This window comes from Callospermophilus lateralis, chromosome 15 (assembly GCF_048772815.1).
Source record: "Callospermophilus lateralis isolate mCalLat2 chromosome 15, mCalLat2.hap1, whole genome shotgun sequence".
In the NCBI taxonomy this organism is placed as follows: Eukaryota; Metazoa; Chordata; class Mammalia; order Rodentia; family Sciuridae; genus Callospermophilus; species Callospermophilus lateralis.
The window spans coordinates 50,303,209-50,322,667 of record NC_135319.1 but is presented as its reverse complement, the minus strand read 5'-3'; the positions used below and the strand labels follow the sequence as shown (position 1 = coordinate 50,322,667).

General features: G+C 57.9%; 1 protein-coding gene across 4 annotated transcripts in view; it reads right to left on the bottom strand.

The window, feature by feature from the left end:
- Nucleotides 1–19,459, bottom strand: part of Zmiz1 (zinc finger MIZ-type containing 1) — a 220,742-nt gene that overhangs the window by 159,916 nt on the left and 41,367 nt on the right. For all 4 annotated transcript variants that reach the window (XM_076835131.1, XM_076835134.1, XM_076835133.1 and 1 more), the window contains exon 2: nt 16,033–16,128. The gene's annotated coding sequence lies outside the window, so the exon portion shown is untranslated. The remainder of the gene's footprint in view (nt 1–16,032; nt 16,129–19,459) is intronic.

The following is a 19,459-nucleotide window of genomic DNA, read 5'->3' as shown; positions in this document are numbered from 1 at the left end:
CAGTGACCCCAGTGACCAAGCATTAAGTAAAACTTGTTCTCTCTCTCTTTAAAAAAAAAAAAAAAAAACCAAAAACTTTGGTACTGAGGACTGAACTCAGGAGTACTTGGCCACTGAGGCCCATCCCAGCCCTATTTTGTGTTTTATTTAGAGACAGGGTCTCACTGAGTTGCTTAGGGGCCTTGCTTTTGCTGAGGCTGGCTTTGAACTTGTGATCCTCCTATCTCAGCCTCCCAAGGTGCTGGGATTACAGGGATGCATCACCATGCCCCGCATTAAGTCCCCTTTGATAAAACCATTCATACATCCCACCCAACTGCCCTGAGTACACTGGGAACCCAGCCCTGGCAGAAAAGGGGTCTCCTGACTGCCTCTCCTCCCAGAGCTGGCAGGGGTAGGGGAGAAGAGGTCCTAGAGACGGTTGGGCCTGTCCCAAGGAGACCTCAATGGTGGGGACTCCCATTAGACTGCCCCTGGCATGAGAAGGGACCCCTCTCTTGTGAGCTGTTTGCTGCCTACAGGGCGAGGAAGAGGAGGCACCGTCCAGAGGCACTGTCAGCCTGTCAGGGGGTGGGGCTGGCCCAAGGGCCAGGGACCAGCCGACCCTGCCCTGCGTCTCTGCTCCTGCAACCTGTGGCCTGGACCTCACCCTCAGGCCTCCTCCGGTGTCTGCCACTTCAGGTGCCAGACACGGAAAGCCACATCTGTGCTCCATCCTCATTATTTATGTATCATTATTTAAATCACCTTAAACCAATCACTTTCTTTTTATTTAGCTTCATCTACAGCAATATTATCTGTGAAATCAGGGGTTTGATGAACTAATTATGTATCTACATATATTTTTTCTAATCCATATAAAAATAAATACATAGTATTAAAATTTGAAATTTAGTTCCTCACACTCGTTGAGGCGGTCAACAGCGCCCAAGGCCTGGACAGGGTGCAGGCTGCTTCTGGGGAAGGCTTGGCCCAGGCGGGGATGGGGGGAGTCTCCATCCTAGTGGTCCGGGAGCTGAGGAGCAGAGCCTGGATGCTGGGCAAGGAAATGGGAAGAGGCAGAGGTTTCTAGAAGGCTACACAGAAGGGGTGGTTTGGGCCATGGGCTCAGACCAGGCTAAGCCCTTTCCTCCTGATAGCTCTTCAGCCATCTTCCAGCAAATTCCTCCTGATGAGAGCAGGATACCGGGGCTGAGCACAGGAGTGGGACTCCAAACACGGCAGTAGCTGTCATCTTGGCCACTGTCTCGCTAGGAGGCAGCTAGGGCTCTCTGGGCCTTAATCTCTCTGTGTACAGAAACGGTGGAGGGGCTCCATCTATCAGCGTGCAGCCCCGCTGAACACCGGTGCAGCCTGGTGCTCCTGGTGACAGGCCCCCTAAGTGCCCACGCACCCCCTTTGACCTCTTCCCCTGACACCTGCTCGGAGGCCTCCAGTGGTGTCTGGGGTGCCAAGGGGAGACAGGGCCATCCTGTGTGACAGCTATAAAATTAGATAATCAGCTAATCACCAGCAAATTAGCATCCCATCTTTACATAGAACAAATATAGTATTTACGTAAAAGTTGTTAGGAGTTTCTCTCTTTTTAATTAGCAGAAATAAATGCAAAATGAATGGTAATTAGGCAGCTGATGGATTCGGTAGTACAATTACGCCGGCAGCGGTGCCCCAGTCCTTAAACACTGCGTGCTCCGAGGAATCGGAGGAGCCTATTTATATAATTTATTTATAAAACAAAGTTAGCAGGAACAGAGGAGCAAGGCCTGGCACGGCGGGGGGAGGGTCTTGGCTGCAGGGGCAGAGCCCTGGGAGAGGAGCTAGCTGAAGCGCCCAAGGCCTAGCGGGAGGGGGCTGCTTGGCACTGGGCAGAGCACCACCAAGGCCCCCACGCGTCTATTTCAGGCCCAGCATATGTCACCAGGAGCTGGGATGGTCCCCTCTGAAAGGCTGGAGGTGGGAGCTGGGAGGAGCCAGGAGCAGCTGTCCTCGTCCTCCTTCCTGTCTGTCTCTTTCTCTTCCCGGGTTGCCACCTCTCTCCTCTCGGTGGGCTCTAGGCCTTCCCTGAGCACTGCTCTGTCGGGCACCTGGGGTGAGTGCCAGATCATCAGAGCAGCTCTGCCGTGGGAGTCCAGGGGCAGGAGCCCGGGGAGGAGGCAGCCCACAGGAAGGGACACTAGTTGAGTTTTGAAGGATGCACAGGAGTTTTCTGAGAAAGCAGGAAGGAGCAAAAGGACCTGCCTATGGAAAGGTGGAGAGGCGGGAAATGGCACTGTGTGGCACAGAGAGGAGCAGCGCCTCGGGGCTGCGGGGACAGAGAATGACGCGGGGTCTTGGATGCCGGGCAAAGGGGTTGGATTTGATCCAAGATGCCACAGAAGAGTCGGAACGGGGGAGTGGGCAGCCAGCCTCTTCCCACTCGCAGTTCTTTTCTTGGTTTCCCCTCCCCCACCCCAGAGCCAGGGAGAAGACCAGGTCCACAGGCCATTAGAGGCAGCTGGTCCAGCTCAGCAGAGCGAGCGCTGAGCAGGAGGCTAACCTGATTACAGGAACAGGAGGTCTGTCTGCGAGGGAGGGCTGGGGGGGAGAGGGACTCCGCTGAGAGCGAAGGGAAGGGGCAGCTTCCTTGGGTCCTCTGACTAAGGGGACCGTCTTCCCTAGAACAGAGTCCTCTGCCCTGTCCTGCCTGGAGGACAGGAGCCAGCAGCGCCTGAGATGCTGTGTCAAACCCCAGCTGTACCCCTGCCTTGTGCTATGACCTTGAAGAGCCACTGGGCCACATGTTCTTGTCTCCAAAACAAAGGCCTGAAGCAGCATGGGGGAAGGGCAGCGAATCTGGCCCTCAGCCCCATTATAGGGCTTTATGGGCCTGGGTTGCCAAACTTTCAGGAATCTGGGCAAGGCAGGCACTCTCCAATTTGCCACAGTCCCTGCCACTCCCTCTTGCCTCACCCCAGCCCAGTTCCCAAGCTGGTGTGGTCCCTGCAGACAGCCCAGTGGAAACCCCTGCAAGATGACTGGGTCCTTCCAGCTGACAGCCTGTGACCTGCTTTGGGCAGACTGAACAGCCAGGGTGGGTGGAGATGGAAAAAAAGGCTGGTAGTCAGAGTCACTTTTTAGCCTTGCAAGGGGGTAGATGGAGTCACAGCCACAGGCAGGCTGGGGTGCCTCTGCCGGGGCACCCAGCAGTCCCTCCCTCTAGTGGCTGCGTGGATTCAGTGTGCCCACCCAGCCCTGGGGGCATGTGAAAGCTCAGAGAAGCATCCCAGTCAGAGTCCCAGGTGGCATCTGTGACTGTGACTTCCAACGTGGTGGGATTTCTCAGAGGGAAGCGGTGGCAATTTAGTCGCGCTGACCACTGTCACCGGCACCCCTGTACCTTGCAGACCCAGCCAGGACCAGGAACAGTGCCTGTGTCCTCAGTGGCTCTCAGGGACATGCTCTGAACTTGTCAGGGAAGCCCAGATCACAGGGCACCACTTCTCCGCTCTGTGCGTTGGGATCCTGCCTTGGGCCAAAATCAATAGAAGTCTCCACCGCGATTGTTTCCCCAGAATAGGGGCCCGGTCCCTGGAGATGACATTCCACCCTCCGCCAGTGCCGGGGGTGGGGTGGGGGGTGGGGGGCGCCCTTTATCCAGTGACCTCAGCCTGAGAGCAGGCAGCAGCTGAGGATGGGGTGGGGCGGGTGGTGACACGGGAGGCCAAGCCAGGGGCTCAGGCTGCCTCTGCGCCTCCCCAAAGACCCGCCCGGTGCAATTCATCAACTGGTTTTCAGGGCCGTGAGAAATCAATGGCGCTTGTGCTGCAAACTCATCATTAGGACAGGAAAACTCTGCAATGGAATTGATTTGTTTAAATATAATAACACGATTTAACAGAGAACTGTGGGGGTGGGGAAGGGACCCCAGCAGCAGAACACGGCGAGACAGCTCAGACCCGGGGACAGGAGGTGGCCTAGGATCACCTTCTGGGGCTGCTCCACCTGCCCCACAGGGGGCCGGGTGGATGTGCACTGTTGCCCTCAGCAGTCTGGGGATGGCCTGGCTGGTCACTGCCATGCTGTTCTTTGGAGGTGACTTTGTTTGGTGCATATCAGTTGCACCCAACCAACCCTTATCAGGCCCCGGCTCTGGTCCAGACACCTGTGTGGGCTGGGAGGCCACAGGATTAACAGCACAGAAGACACACATGGGGATAGGGTAGGCTTCCTGGGGTCTCAGACGGTGTGAGAGAGGCGTACAAGGACAGGGTGAAGGTCAGTGGGCAGAAATGGAAGGGCTCTTCCAGGAGCGGGAAGAACTCCCTTGAAATATGGCCCTCAGCTCATGGATAAGGTTCCTGTCTGACCTGAGGATGACTGATGAGAGCTGATTTTATTGATCTCTACCATGTTCTAGGACACTGCAACTATTTTGCATCTGCCACTTCACTGAATCCTGCTATCCTGTAAAGGATGGACTATGGTCGCCCACATATCACAGATTATTCCACTGAGGCTCAGAGAGGTCAGAAGGACTGCCCTAGGACACACAGCTAGTCAGTGATGGTGCTGGGATCAGACGCTCGTATTTACAACCCCAGAGTCTGGTCCTTGTCCACTGCAATCTACAGTCAGCTTGAGAATGTGTGCCTGGGGAAACAGATGGCTCCTCCCTGCTCCAGAAACTGAGGCATGAGATGGACGGGGCAATTTCCCAGAAGCAATTCAAGGTGTGTCTGAGGAGGGCGTGGGGTAGCCCGTGCATCCACATGGACTTCTGGTCCTGGGCCCTGCAGCCCAGGTGAGGCTGGAGTGCTGGTAGCCCAGAGCTGGGCCTGGCCCTCGGGGGGCACAGATGTCCTGGCTCCTTGGGGGAGGAAGGCCCAGGTAGCTTGGGCAGCCCCACTGAGCTCACAAGGAGCCTTCACGGCAATCTCCGAATTTGGACCCTCTTCCTGGTGACTGTGGGGAGTCAGGAAGGACAGTGGGAGGCTGGGAAAGGACTTTAGAGGCAAGAAGGTGACGAGGCCTGATGGCTGGCAGGAGTGGGGTGGCCAGTGGGACACAGAGAGGGTTCAGGAGGTCAAATGCACTACTGGGCTCTGGGGGGAGGGGGGGGTCACAAGGACATTTAGGCTTCTCCCCTGCTCTCGGGGCTTTGGGTGCCCAGCTCTCCTGGAGCACCAGCCGCCTGCATCAACAGGAACTGACCCGGGACTCTAGGGAGCAGCAGTTCCTCCCCCCAGGAAGCCCCGACCTGGGGGAGGGTGCTGCTACCCGTGGCTGACACCAGCTCCATTCTGTCCCCTTGCTGACCTTTCTCCTTTGTCAGCAGCACACTCCATCAATGCCCCGGAAGGGCCCGTGCAATCCTTCCTGCCTGCCCTGCCTAGGCCGGCGCTGGGGCAGGGGCTCCTCTCTGCCATCCGTCTTTTAAGAAAAGAGGTTTCCAGAGTTCTCTAGGGAGCTAAGAGTAGGGCTACCAAAGCCCTCATGCCAAAGGGAAGACGGAGGCCTGGTGAGGGTGGCCCAGGGCCCACCGTCCACTGCAGGTCAACAGCAGGCACAGCCCCGGGCACAGAGAGCCCAGCAGGCAAGATCCAGGCCCTTCCTGCTAGAGAGGAGGGGAGAAGAGGAAGCTGGAGAGGCGACTGGAGTCAGGGCTGGGGGTGGAGGGGAGCAATGACGTTTAGCTAGGGAAGCCAGTTATCAGGTGTGGGCACCAGCAAGCCCCCGATCCAAGGCGGGGTCAGAAGGGCTCAGAATTGGAGCCAGTGCATTCAGACCCATCCAGCATGGCCACCATCCTGGTTTGCCTGGGAGAGAGAGGTTTCCAGGATTTGGAACATTTGGTACTAAAACTGGGATGGTCCTAGGCAAACCCAACTGACCGGTCACCCCAGCAGGGCTGATTCTGAGTTCTGATTTTGGGTTCTACCATTTTCAGACTCCATGTGGCCCCTGCACGCCTCAATGTCCTCATCTGGAACACAGAGTTGACAGGGTGCCTCGCGTGTGGTCACTGGGAAGGCTGAATGCAGTAATGTATGCCAAGTGTCGACACCCGACACCGAGAACTCAACCAGCAGCAGGTGGCCACGGATACTGCCACCAACTGCAGGACCTGCCTCACTACGATGAGGCCCAGTGACACGGGCCCACGCTCACCCGTACCAGATGCTCTTCTGAGTGCTGCACACTTGTTGTAATCGAACCCTCATGACACTTATAGGCTCGGCGCCATGATTGTCCCCTTTTCAGGTGAGGAAACCAAAGCACGCAGAGGCCGCTCCACATGCCCAGGCTCCCGCAGCGGGCAAGTCCAGAGCTGGAAAACCACTTCTGTTTCCACTGGGCCGACTCCAAAATCGGCCAGCCCCTGGACGAAGGCCAGTGTCCACAGGCTTCTGGTCACACTGACCCAGCCCCAAAACTGGACAAACACAGGCTGGGCAGGCACGCCAGGCCACTCAGGAGGGGCACAGGGAATGGAGCAAGCGTCCCTGACTTGGGGGAAACTGAGTGGCCAATTGTTCGCTTGGGTCTTCAAGACCTTTCCCTTCCTGCCCAAATACATCAATCTAATGTATTAGGTTGCCAGCGTGTGTTTACACGGCAGCAGAGAGAATGGCCCGAGACACACGCCTGCTCCAACTGCGCACGGCCTCCACTGTGGCCACGCCGCAGGCTCCAGTGAGGATGCTCATTTCAGAGATTACAGGTTGGCTGGGGAGTGGCTCCATGGTGGAGCACTTGCCCAGTATGTGCGAGGCCCTGGGTTCAATCCTCTGCACAGCCGAAAAAAAAAAAAAATCAGAAAAGAAGAAAGCAAACAGAGGCTAGAGGCCAGCAAGGTGCAATTCCATTTCTGAACTCTGGCTCATTTCGGCTGAAGTGGCACCAGGGCAGGACGCCACACTGTGTGCTCTGGGCCCAGTGCAGGTGAAAGGAGCAGCAGGGGAGGAAGGGCACAGGCCGCTCTCCTGGAGTCCGGGTAGCTCAGCAGAAACCAGCAGCTCAAGGGAGGGTCCCAAGCGTCTAGGGAGATGGCAGCCACCTGGACACGAAATGCGTACAGGGAGTCCGGGCACAGAGGCTGAGGTTCAGGCAGGGCACACTGCCCTGACACCCCGCAGACAGGCTGGCCTTGCAGAGACCCAGACCCAGGCTCAGAAGCTGCGCCCGCAAAGCCACTCCTGCTTCAACTCCTAGGAAGCCCCCGGCACAAGGGGCCACAGAACAGTCGCAAACACTTGGTTTCTAGCACCCAGGAGAAAGGTCGCTGAGGCAGGCAGGACTGGCTGGGCAGGGGCCCCAGGAAGCTGGACCTGGTTATTTTTAGCCTCTTGATTTTAGAGGGAGGAGGCTCTTCTCCTTACCAGGTAAATGTCAGGCCACTGGCGGACCCAGCCGATGAAGGCAGCGGGAGCCCAGGAGGGAGACGAGGCCAGAGCCCCCCGCCCCCCGCCGACACACCTGGCTTGGTGCAAAAGGGGGGCTGACCAGGGGTCTGGGTCCTGGGTATGAGTCTTGGCTTGGCCGTGTGACCCTGGCCAGGTCTCATGCCTTCTGTGCCTGTGCTTTCTGTCACTGACGCAGGGCCTAAGCCCATCTGATATTATGAATGTGATGTGACTCAGGGGTCATGAAGAGGCCTCTGCGTTGAGGGAGACTCGCCGCCCTCCTGTGGGGTGGCTGCCGTACTATTCCAGAAACAAATTCTGGCTTCCTGAGCAGGAACTGGGCAGCCCGGAGCTGGCGCGTCCTGCGCTGGCGGCTGTGCAAATCGCCGAGGGGACTTGCGCAATCACGGGTACTCGGAGTCCAAGGAGCTGTCGCTGCTGCTCTGCTGATAGGAGGGAGGTGAGAGGAGCGGGCGGGTCAGTGGAGACTGGCAAACACAGGCGGCCCAGCCCGGCCACTGGGAGGGGCCACGCCCTGGGAGGGCAGCAGGTGCCTACGGGGCCTGCAGCAGACTGTGGGCCTGGCACCAGCACAGGAGGCTCCAAAAGGGCACTCTGTCTGCGTCACAGTCTGAGCCCCGCAGCCTTGTGGGGGGGCAGACTCCCTCGCAGGAGGCAGTGGCCGGTCACGGGAAGGACAGGGGAAGCCCAATTCTCTCAGTCCACCCCCGAGCCCTCTCCATAGGTGGGTCTGCCCCAGGGGCCTGCTGCTTCCTCCCAGGCTGGCAAAGCTGAGAGTCCGAGAGAAGCCCTCCTTGGCCAGCTGCCCACCAGCTCCTGGGGGAGCCCTGTCTGTCTCAGCCTAGGACCCTGGTACCTGCTCACAAGTCCCCAAAGGCAGACCCTTCCACCAAAGCACCAAGTGCTCCTGTGGCTCCAGGTGCCTGGAGCTCAGAGGAGATCTGGGGGAAACTGAGGCAGAGTGGGTGGTAATCTGCTCAGGGACATTTAGCAAGTTAGAAAAAAACATTTCCAACTTCCTTCTTCTGCCATCTGGCCTCCAGGGGGCGTCTGCACCGCCTTCCTTTCACCTCTGGCTCTTGGCCCTCTACCCAGCCCGCAGGTCGGCCTGGGTCCAGCTCGCGGTTCAGTTCATGGTCTGGCTCTTTCCTCAGGGCCTAGCTGCAGACCCACCTCCTCCAGGAAGCCCTCTCTGATTGCTGCGCCCTCAGAAGAGCTGCAAGCCCCTTGCTGGATACACTTCTGTGGTTTTCCCAGACTGCAGGCCAGCTGGGCACTCCAAAGGTCCTAGGCAGAGGGGGCTGAGGAGGACACAGTGGCCTCCGACTCCCTGAGTCCACTTTCCTTCCTCACCCTCTTACACCCTGACAGCCCTCAGACCAGGCCTGTGGTCCCAAGCGGTCAGCTAGATGGATGGGGAGAGGACTGTTGGTGGCAGGTCTGGCTGGGGGCAGTCACAGGAGGCGGGTGAGGGAGGCGGTCACCCAGGCAGCGCCCACTGAGTGGGTCTCCACAGATGCCCTGAACTTCCACGGCCTCCTCGCTGCGTCCCCAGCCCCTTGGAGTTGGTGCTGACCACCCCAGGTGCTCTCTCCTGACAGCCTCTGCGCCCGCGTGCCCTCAGTGTGGTTTAGGGTCACAGTGTGCCCCGCTGAGAGGCTTGAGGGCCACGTGGAGTTACTGTGGGGTGCACGCTGCCCTCTCCAGGCCTCAGCTCCCCACCTGCGCTCGAGGGGCCTTGACCGCCCAACATCTGGAGACCATTTCTCTCCACGAGAGAGAGTGGCCACCAGGGCTGTGCTGGGACTCAGTGAAGACGCACCCCTTGCAGACCCCCCTGTGATGCGAGGTCATCAAGTCTTTGGACCCAGGGACACAGGACATGGGCAAGGCTGTTCTCTATCCCAAGAGTTTGCCTCGTGGATTAGAGGCAGACAGACTCCGGGGCTTGGGAGAGGTGGTAAGAAATCTTAGTGGGAGGGGGAGTGGCCTGCCATAACACCCACGGAGCACTTCCCAGCTTGTCACACCTAGGTGAGTGATGACATGCAACTGGGAGGCATCCCCAGGATTCTGGGAGAGCCAGAGACACAGACTTGCCTCCTTGGGAAGGACACCACTTGCCTGAGTTCCAGTCTCCTATATTCACTATGATGCTGCTGTGTGTCTCTAGGCTAGTCTTTGGCTGTCTCTGATCCACCTAATCACTAAACACTCTAAGCTCCGAGCTGATGTCAGGCCCACAGGGGTTGTGGGTGGAGTATGGGTATAGATGGTGGCAGAAGCGGGTGGCACTCGGATACCCACCTTCACGTTTCACTCTTTGGGGAGGCTGGCATGTCCCTCCTGGTAGAGGGCTCCAGTGCTTGGCCAGGAGAGAGGCTGGCAGCAGCCCAGTGGTGCCAGGAGGTGTGGCCCCTGGGGCAGACACGCCCTCCACCCCCCGTCTCTGGGCAGGCTGAGTCTCAGGCTGGGCCCCACTTCACCCTGGCCTAGCCAGTGGGCTGAGGCTAACCCTCCTGGCTTGAGCTTGAAGAATAAAGGCCAGGCACTGGGCCCAGCCTCAGGGGCCCTCCAGAGCTGCCTCAGCTCCTGCTTCTGGGATCGTTTCCTGCCACCTTGACTGTCCTGCGCCACCCCCGAGTGATGCAGAGACCCCAGGAAACCTCCGAGGAATCCAGCACACCTCCGCCTCCTCCAGGAAGTCTCCCCGACTGACTCCTGTCCCTTATCCGCTCCCCCATGAGGGGTTCCCCTCCAGCAGCTGTGCACTTGGGCTCTGTGAGTCCTGCCCAGGCCTGGGCTGTGTCCACCCAGCTCCTCCTCTGCCACTCACTTTCAGACCAGAGCGGAACACAGTGCCGAGACCAAGGAAATGACCCCCCACCCGGCTGTGCGAGTGAACAGTCACCCAGTGACCATAACAGGACCTGTGACTGCAGTTCAACTTAGCGGAGAAGACACATTTTACTACTAGGTCAAGCCCTGCTCCACCAACAGCCCCGTGACCCTTGGTAGGTTTCCTAATCCCTCTGTGTTCCGCGGTTCCTCATTGTCCCCCTAGTATAACCCCGCTTCACTGGGTTGTTGACACCCTTGAAGACGGCACTTTGTGACCCCTTGACCTGTCCTCTCTGAGCAATAAATAGCTCAGAGACAGGGACTTATCCAAAGTCACACAGCAGGTCTGAGGTGAGACTGAGGCTTAAATAAGTCCCGCTCAGAAGGCCTGCCCAGAGGCAGCCTCACCCTGCTGCCCCAGAGGGGCGTTCCCCGCTCAGGCAGGAATGAGCAGCAGCTCCAGCCAGGGGTGGGGGTGGCCAGTTGGGGCTGCCAGCAGAGGGGCCTGGGCTCTAGGCAACACATTCCTGGCCGGGGGAGGGTGGTGCGCATTCTCAGCTGGCGCCCGGGAGTGACAGGCGCACCACTTGCGGACCCTGGAGCCCTAGGCTGGGCCCGGCCAGGCCCTCTGTGAGTGGGCTCTGGCACTCAAGGTCTTAGCAGCCAGCCCCACACCTGCCCCTGTGACCCTGAAGGGTGCTGACTGACAGGTGAAGGCCCTGCAAGCTGGCAGCATGAGGCCGCGTGTCAGGGGCTGGTGGAGCAGAAGAGGAGGGCGCCCCCCGCGCCTGGGGCTGCCTGCAGAATGCTGAGCGGCAGCTGTTTGGAACCACCTCCTAGGGGACCCAAATGCAGCCCTGTTTTCCCCACCATTTTTTCCTAAATGACCATCTCACTATGTCCCTACCTGCTCCAAGTGACCACAACCCCATGCAGCCCACAGTGATGCCTGCCACTTGTCCTCACGCTGCAGACTGCTGTCCGTGCTCTATGCACTGCCGTGCGCCCTGCCCAGGGACCTCAGTGACCTCCAGGCTGGCCCTGCTCTCCCTCCTTCACAGACATGGACACGGGCACAGAGAGCTTGTCACTAATCTGAGGCCGCAAAGAAAGGAGTGGCAAGACTGGAATCATCCTGAGGCCCAGGCCCAGAGCCTGCGCCCCCTGCGCCCACAGTAGTGTCCCCTCATTTATCCACCAAGTGTTTGAGTGCCTTCTATAAAGTGCCAGCTACACGGAACAGCTGGTCACTCCCCTGACGTGTGTCTCTGTCCTCTGCGTCCAGCCTTTTCTGGCTGTTACTTTCCAAACCAGCTCCGGGTTCTCTCCTTGCTGAGTGTGTGACTCCCCAGGCTTTGGAGCCCCATTTACCTGGCTGTAGCCGCCTGGCTATCTGAACTGAGCCACGTTACCCACAGGCCAGGGCAGGGCTGGGGGCCTACCTCCTTTACCTGGCTGGCCCTCAGGGTCCCACCAGGCCCCCCTCAGTCACCCAGGTACCTGGGGCTGCTCCTGGACCAGAGGTTGGAGCCCTTGAACAGGAGGGAAAAGCCAGTCTCCCCAGAGGGCTGGAATGTGAGTCTGTCCCAGGGTGGAGCCCAGGTACGGCCTCTGCTGTCACCATCCACACCCCGTCCCACGTGCAGCCCAGGAGCTTGGAGTGGGGGTTGCACTTTTCTGAGCCTCTGTTTTCCATCCAGCAAATGGGAACAGGGCCTCTCAAGGGCTCGGAGGAGGGTCAGATGGAATGAGGAAGGGGGTTGCCCTCTGGCAAGAGCCCCACAGAGCAAGGGGCCGTTGCGGGTACCTGGAGGAGGAGCCGGAGTCAGTCAAGGCTCCTTGGCATCCAGCCCGTGGGAGTGAGTTTGCCAAGAAGAGCGAGACGAACAGGCAGGGGGCAGTTAAGACAGAAGGCTCTGCAAATAAAACACAGCCGGCCTCAACCCATGCCCAGCCCATTCCTCACACATACTACCTGGCCTGGTGAGTTAGGAAAAGCATGAAAAATAGAGCGTAAGACATGCAGGAAAGGATTGGAAGGAAGACAGGGCCAGGCCAGGGGAGGCCTGGACACCATGCCTGATGGAAAGGCTGCAATCTCACCCTAGCTGAAGTTTCCATCCTGGCTGCTTGGGACAAGCTGGCCACACCAAGCCTCAGCTACAGGGAGGAGGACACCGATGCTCCGGGGGCAGCGAGGCTCACAGAGGTGAGGGGCACTTGCCCCAGGCGGCCGAGCCTCTAGGTCAATGGAGGAGGCTGCACACAACATGGTTCTTTTCACTTAATCCCACGACTACTACGCTCACTCCACACAAGGTTGGCTTCATGGACAGTTGCCTAAGCTTACAAAGACCCCACTCTACTGCCACCATCTTGAAATTCCTAGTAACTTGTGCACAATGGACTCTGCATTCATTTTCCATAGGTCTCCCAAGTTATGGAGCTGGTCCTGATTCTAGAAGATTCCTCTGGGCAGGTGCAGGCGCAAAGGGCTGTAAATGAACTCTCACGTCTCTGGGCATTGCTATAACTGGGGCCGCTGCTAGGTCTTCCTTCTCCCAGCACATCAACCTAGCAAATGTCTCCTCTTCTTTTTAGGCCCAGCTAACTGTCACCTCCCGGGTCAGGCCTAATCCCAGCTAGCTGTGCTAGGGGGTCCGTGCATGACACTGCAGCAGATTAAAGAGTCTGCTAACGGGTGTGGGAACCCTCCTGCCTCCCCCAGGGCTATTCCAGGACTCCTAATGACCCTGAAGCCTCCTGCTAGCCACGTTTCCAAAGGACAATCCCAAGGACACTTTACCAAGGGGTCTCAGAGAAAAAGTTTCTAGATCATGCTAGACAGCAGGCTTCAGAGGACAACCCATTTTTTTATTTTAAGAAAAGGGCAAATATGCCCAGGAATACTGAGCCAGGAGGAAAGCCCAGGTAACCCCAGAATCTTCTTGGGGAACCTCTCCAATAAAAGTGGCCCCTCCAGGAAGGAGGGTGGGGATTGGATCTAGGGGTGCAGTGGGGTTAATGAGCACGAATCCTGGACCTGGCCCTTCCTGGCTGTGTGGCCCAACCTCTTTGTTTCCCCATCAGCAAAGTGGGCCTGTTCCCGGAGGGAAATCACTGGATTAAGGAGTGCAAACCCTGAGAGGCAGTGGCCTGGCCATGAACCCAGCCCCAGCACTTCTGAGCAGGTATCCTGGAAACTCACCTAACGTGCTGTATCTGTTTCCTGTCTGCGGGGTTCTGTAAGGCCTCCCTCTTGGGCTTCTCAGGGGGGATTCAGAAAGCATGTAAACAGTGGGCCAGCCTAACATGATTGCTGTGCCAAAGTTCAGTGCCATGGACCCCCAAGTGCCCAGGAGTCCACAGGTAAAGGCACTGGCAGGGATGACGTGGGTTGGGCCTGGTGGCGCACGCCTGTCATCCCAGAGGCTGGGGAGCCTGAGGCAGGAGGATCCCAAGTTCAAAGCCAGCCTTAGCAACGCAGTGAGGCCCTGTCTCTAAATAAAATACAGAAAAAGGGCTAAGGATATGGCTCAGTGGTTAAGCACCCCTGGATTCAATTCCTGGTGCCAAAAAAAAAAAAAAAAAGAATGATGCAGACCCCACTGTCTTGGAGAAGGCAGGGGGGTCACCTATTGTGCCCTGATTCAGAGGGTGCCCAGGCCCCAGGAAGCCTGGATGGAGTCCCCAGGGGATGAGGAACAAGGACAGCACCCCACAGATGTCCCATGGCAGTGCCTACAACCGTCCCACTGAACCCATGACCCGTTTTCTTATGAGAAAAATGACTCCAATTCATTGAAGCTACAAAGCACCGGAAATTGTTCCCAGCAGCCTCCATCTTGAATTCTCATGACCACCCACGGGCATCACAGGGGGAGCGCTCCTGTTTCCAGAGGAAGCCCCGGGGGCGGGTGGAAGGCAAGAGCTGGGCCTTGCTCAGTCACGTGGTCAGCCCCCCCAACACACCTACAGAGCTTCAGCCTTGGCCCAGAGCTGCTGGCGCCCAGCACCATGTTGACATGGATGTGAAGGAGCCTGCTTTTTTTGCACATCTGCGTTCATACCTGTGCGCGTGGCCAATCAAGCCTGAGTGCACGTAGACACGTCTGCACACTTGCACCATGTGCAGGCATGTTTGCAAGTACGCGGTCAGGCGCACACCTGGGTCTGTTTGCACACAGCCATGACTCTGGGCAGGGAGGCCTTGGGTGTGTGGGAAGACATTGTGTGTATATCTATACTTTCAATGAGAACATCAGGCCCCTGTAAAATGCAATGTCACCCAGGTTGTCTTCCTCATGTATATCTCAGCCCCCTCAGGAAATTCTGGGCCACCACTTGCTCCACCTCCTCAAGAAGCCTTCCTGGAGCGCAGCCTCCCCACCCACTCAGAATTCCAAGGTCAACCTCCATCTCACACTGCGCAGCTTTCCTGCCTTCATCCCAGCATCGGCAGCTGCAGAGGCTCCGATGTCCCTTCCCCAGGCCCTTGTGCTTCTCACTTTGGCTCCAGCAAAACTCTCTGAACTCCCACGGTGACTGGTCCTTGGGACAGCCCACTAGCGTCCTGGCTTCCAGCGAGGCCTTCAAAATGACTTTCCCAGTGCCGCCAAAGGGACAGGCTCAAGCACATGGTGGCGAGTACCCCCCTACTTACCACCCTCAATGGCTCCCGCTGCCCTGGGGACCCACGTCCCAGCCTGGCCTTGATGGCCCTTCACAATCCCCTGAGCCAATTCCTTCCTCCTCCTGCCGGCTCCCCACTCAGCCACCGCTCCTCTCTCCCCACACTGTGACTCACTTTTGGGTCATCTACCAGACTTCCCCCCTCTAACCTCTGAGACCTGTCTACCACTGTAGAGGGATGTCCCAGCTCTGGCTGGACAGTCTGACAGGCCCCTCTCCCTGCATGTGGTGCCTGCATACAGTAAGTGCTTAATACAAACTTAGGAAACTGAACAAGATGGGTAAAAATGGAGAGAGCCTTACCCAGCCAGCATACTCCTTCTCTAGAGGGGACTCTGGGTGTCACCTGGGAGGGACGTCACAGGCCAGGGCTGGTGGAAGCTGTATGGCATCCACTGAGTCCTGACCAACCCCCAGGCCAACCAGCAGCCTTGGAAGAGGTCCGTCCTTTCGCCTTAAGTAAGAATGGGACCCAGCACTTTGGGGGACACTGATGACGCCCTGATCCCCACCCTCAAGAAGAAGCCAGGGAGGGGGCAAGGCCAGAGGCAGCGTGGCCAGGGCTCAGGCGCCTGGCACTCTGGTGCACACAGACCTGGCCTTGAACCCCCGCTTGGCCTGGTGTATGGTCTTGGGCAAGTCACTTCCTGACCACAAGGCTCAGGTTTTCACCTACACGATGGTGATGGTGATGATAACCAGCGCCTCCTGGGGAGGTCACGAAGATGAAAGGTCATAACCACACAGGGCCCAGCACACACAGATAGATAAGTGCCCGAGCATCGGAGGGCATCTCCATCACCATCATCATTAAGAAAACCGAGGCTCTCAGCACTGGAGGGACCGGGCTCCCCAGGGCTATGCTGGGAGTTGGGAACAGAATAAAAGCAATCGTCCCAGTCCGGGCCAGGGCACCCCTGCCCTCCACTGCCTGGCTTGGGAGACCAAGGAAGAAGTGGAAACTGGCACTGAGCCCCTTTCCCTCCTGGCTGCCCAGTCCCCTGAATCCCACTGCCCGCTCTGGGGGCACCCTGTGCTCCCCGTCCAGCACACACTGGCAGACGCACAGACCCGGGGGCCGTTCTGTCCCACTTACCTGCTGAGGTTTCTGCCAATGGACCAGGACTCAGGTCGCGGGTGAAGGGGACGGCGGCCCCAGCCCTGCTGTATCCAAGCACAGTCACTGCGAGTCCTATGGGAGAGAGGAGAGGGGACAGTGAGCTTCAGGGTCTAACCCAGGGGCAGCCCCTCAGTCCCTTACCAACCTCTAGGCCCCATCTGCCTGGTCCCTCTGGCCATCTCCTGGTAGACCAAGCTGTCCCACCCATGAGGAAGCTGAGTGCTGCCCCCCCCCCCCCCAAACTTCACATTCAATGCCCTGAACCAGCCCCAGTGACACTGCCCTGCTTGGCAGCAGCAGTCGTTGGCACAGCACAGCCTCCTGAGCCCACCTCTGGCGTGCCAGGGGCCCTGACAAAAGCTTTTGGTCCCACTTCTGAGTCCTCCGAAGCCCCACTGGCCTTTGAGAGCCTGCCCAGATGCTTCTGCAGAGCCCCCTCGGACCTGCCCTGCTTTCTTTCTTTCTTTTTTTTTTTTTTAGAGAGAGAGAGAGAGAGAACTTTTTTTAATATTTATTTTTCAGTTCTCGGCAGAAACAACATCCTTGTTTGTATGTGGTGCTGAGGATCGAACCCGGGCCGCACGCATGCCAGTTGAGCGCGCCACCACTTGAGCCACATCCCCAGACCCCTGCCCTGCTTTCTCTGCTCACCCCCCAGGCCAGCTTTGGGCCTGGCTGGGCCTGTCTCCTCCAGCTTCTGCAAGCTCGTTCCCCTCTTACGATGGAGCCCCTGGACATCAGGAATGAGGTCTAGTTAGTGAGAACCAGAGCCGCTTGGTGGGGGTGGACGGTAAGTGGTGGGAGGAAGGTGAACTGAACAGGGTCGGCCAGCCATGTGCCTGACATCAGGAAGCCCCCTGAGGCCTCCAAAGCATCCCCCATCCTTCTTGCTGTAAGAGCCCAGGGAACGGGTCAGTTTGGTGAGAGGACAGACACTTGGTGAAGCCGATACTTCGCTTTGTCGTTTATAAGTGAGGAAACTGAGGCCAAGATAGAGGAACGGCTCCTCCCATGGTCCCGTGTCACACACAGATGAGGCCAGAAGAAGGACCTGCTCCCGGCCTGGCCCACCGCCAGCAGCTGTCAGATCCTATGTCTGCAGACATGGGGGTTCCTGACTGTGGATGGTGAGGCCAGACATGAAAGGCAACTTCTAGGTAACAGAGAAAAGGCAACTAGAGGACCAGGAGTTGGAAAAGTGCCGCAGAAAAAGGCCCACCTGATGGCCCCACGTCCCCCAGCCTGGAGGCCTGAGGTTTGGGGTGGACAGAGGGGACATCACAAGAAGCCCCTTCTAGTGTCTCTGCAGCTGCACAGGGTCAGTGGCATCTTTAGCTGGGAGTCTTTCTAAAACCCCTCATGAGCCCCCAAACACTGCTTCAGAGTCTACACTAGTACTGCCACCTTGGAAAACAGTGGAAGTGCCTCCTACCGGGTTGCCCATCTCACCACCCGGAGACCCCATTTCCACAGAAGCCACGCACTCGTTCACCAAAGACGCACCCTAGAGGGTTCCCAGCCAGTGCCGCACAGAACAGCCCGAGGACTCCCCAGCAGCCCCAACCACAGGATGGATAAACTGATGAGCCCACACGACATGTTACCCCACAGCCCTGAGAAGGAGGGGTCTGCGGCCGCATCCAGCAGCACGAAGGGAATTCGCAAACACGACATGGGTTTAAAAGGACAGATGCAGGAGAGAGCACGCTTCTGAGCTCCACTGACACCAAGGTCAAGAATAGGCGAAATGACTCAAGCCGACCAAGTCCAGCCAGGGCATCTTCATGGCTCCTCCTATCAAGAGGCGGAGTCGGCTCTCTGCCCCTGAATCTCAGTTGGCCTTGGGACTTGTTTTGACAGTTAGGATCCGGCAAAAGTGACATGGTGTGACATACAGAGACTGGGCCACAAGAGGTCCTGCTGTTTCTGACCTTGATGGAACAGACAGGCCACAGAAAGGAACCACCTAGCTCTCCTGGAGGACCGAGGGGAAATGAGGCCCAGGGAGCAGCCAGCACCAACCTCCAGGTGTGACCGGGGCCATTCGACCCTCCGCTCCACTGGAGACCACAGCCACAGGAGCCCGAGGCAGACAGGGAATTGGGAGATTGGAAAAGGGGCTGTTTCAGGCCACTCGGTTTGGGGCGTTGCTGGGCAGCCGTGGATAATGGGCAGTGGGCTGTTGCAAGTCAGCATAGGTCTGGAATGTTCTGTTTCTCTACAGCACGATGGTTACACAAAGGTTACACTTTCAGGCGAGTTGTGGTGCTCTACGGATCTTTCCCACACAGATACAACATGGATGTTTTTCAATAGTAGCTAAAAACAAATCAAATCCTGAGGCTCACCACCTGAAGTGGCAGGTGCCGCTCTGCCCTGGCCTGTGGCCTCTCCACCCATCCCCAGTCCCGTCGGCCTCACCTCCCCTCTCTCTTCCCTTCCCCCCCAGGCTTCAAGCCTGAGCCAGGCAGTGCCCCCTCTGGGAAGCCTTGCCTGACTACCTCCCCGCCTTATCTGCCCCTGTGCCCGCAGCATCCTCTATGACCAGGCCCGTCTTCCACCAGGTTTACAGCTTTTACTTCTGTCTCCCCACCTCTTGGAGCTCTCCAAGCAGACGCCCTATTAGGGTTAGGCAGCACCTGGCCTCTTCTTCCCCAGGTTCAAGAACCCACAACCAGGGTGTGGTGATCCGAGCAGGCTCCAGGGACACAGGGGACTGGTGATCACAAGTTGAGTCACCTATCAGCACCAAGCAGGCGTTCCCTGGCCAACTCCTCCTACAGAGACCAAGGTGGGGCTGAACTTCAGGTAAAAAGAAGGTCTACAGGTGGACACGGGGCTCTCCAATTTGCAGTGGACCCTCCCCCCGGAATTATCTATTAAAATAAGAAGGCAAAATGGATGGGTCATCATGCAATGCTCCACTCTGTGACAAAATAATGCAAACTCTTCCCGAAAAGAAGTCAGGCTAGACCCAGACACGGGATCCACCGAAATCCTTCCACATACTGACCCAGGAATCCTCTCCCACCCCCCTGCACAGCCTCACATGGGTGACTGGGACAGGGTCTCAGCTGACTCCCAATGCCAGGGCCTCAGCTTGGACTCCTTAGGCCTCTTGCCCGCTCTTCGCAGGTCCAGCTCTGTCCTAAGTGGAGGTGTGACTCCTCCAACCTGGCTCCCCTCACCGTCATCTTTCTCTGGTGGGGACACTGAGCTCTGACAGGCCAAGGAGGTTCGGAGACCCAGTGCTTTCTGCCTTGCTCAGGGCCCCCACTGTGTTGAGAGGCTCGTGGTCAGCAGCAGGCGGTCACAGCCACGCCCATCCACTCCACACAGGCCACGGCCCCCTGTCCCCAGTCCCCTGCCTTTACTAAGAAAGAAAGCTCCCCGCTCAACAGAG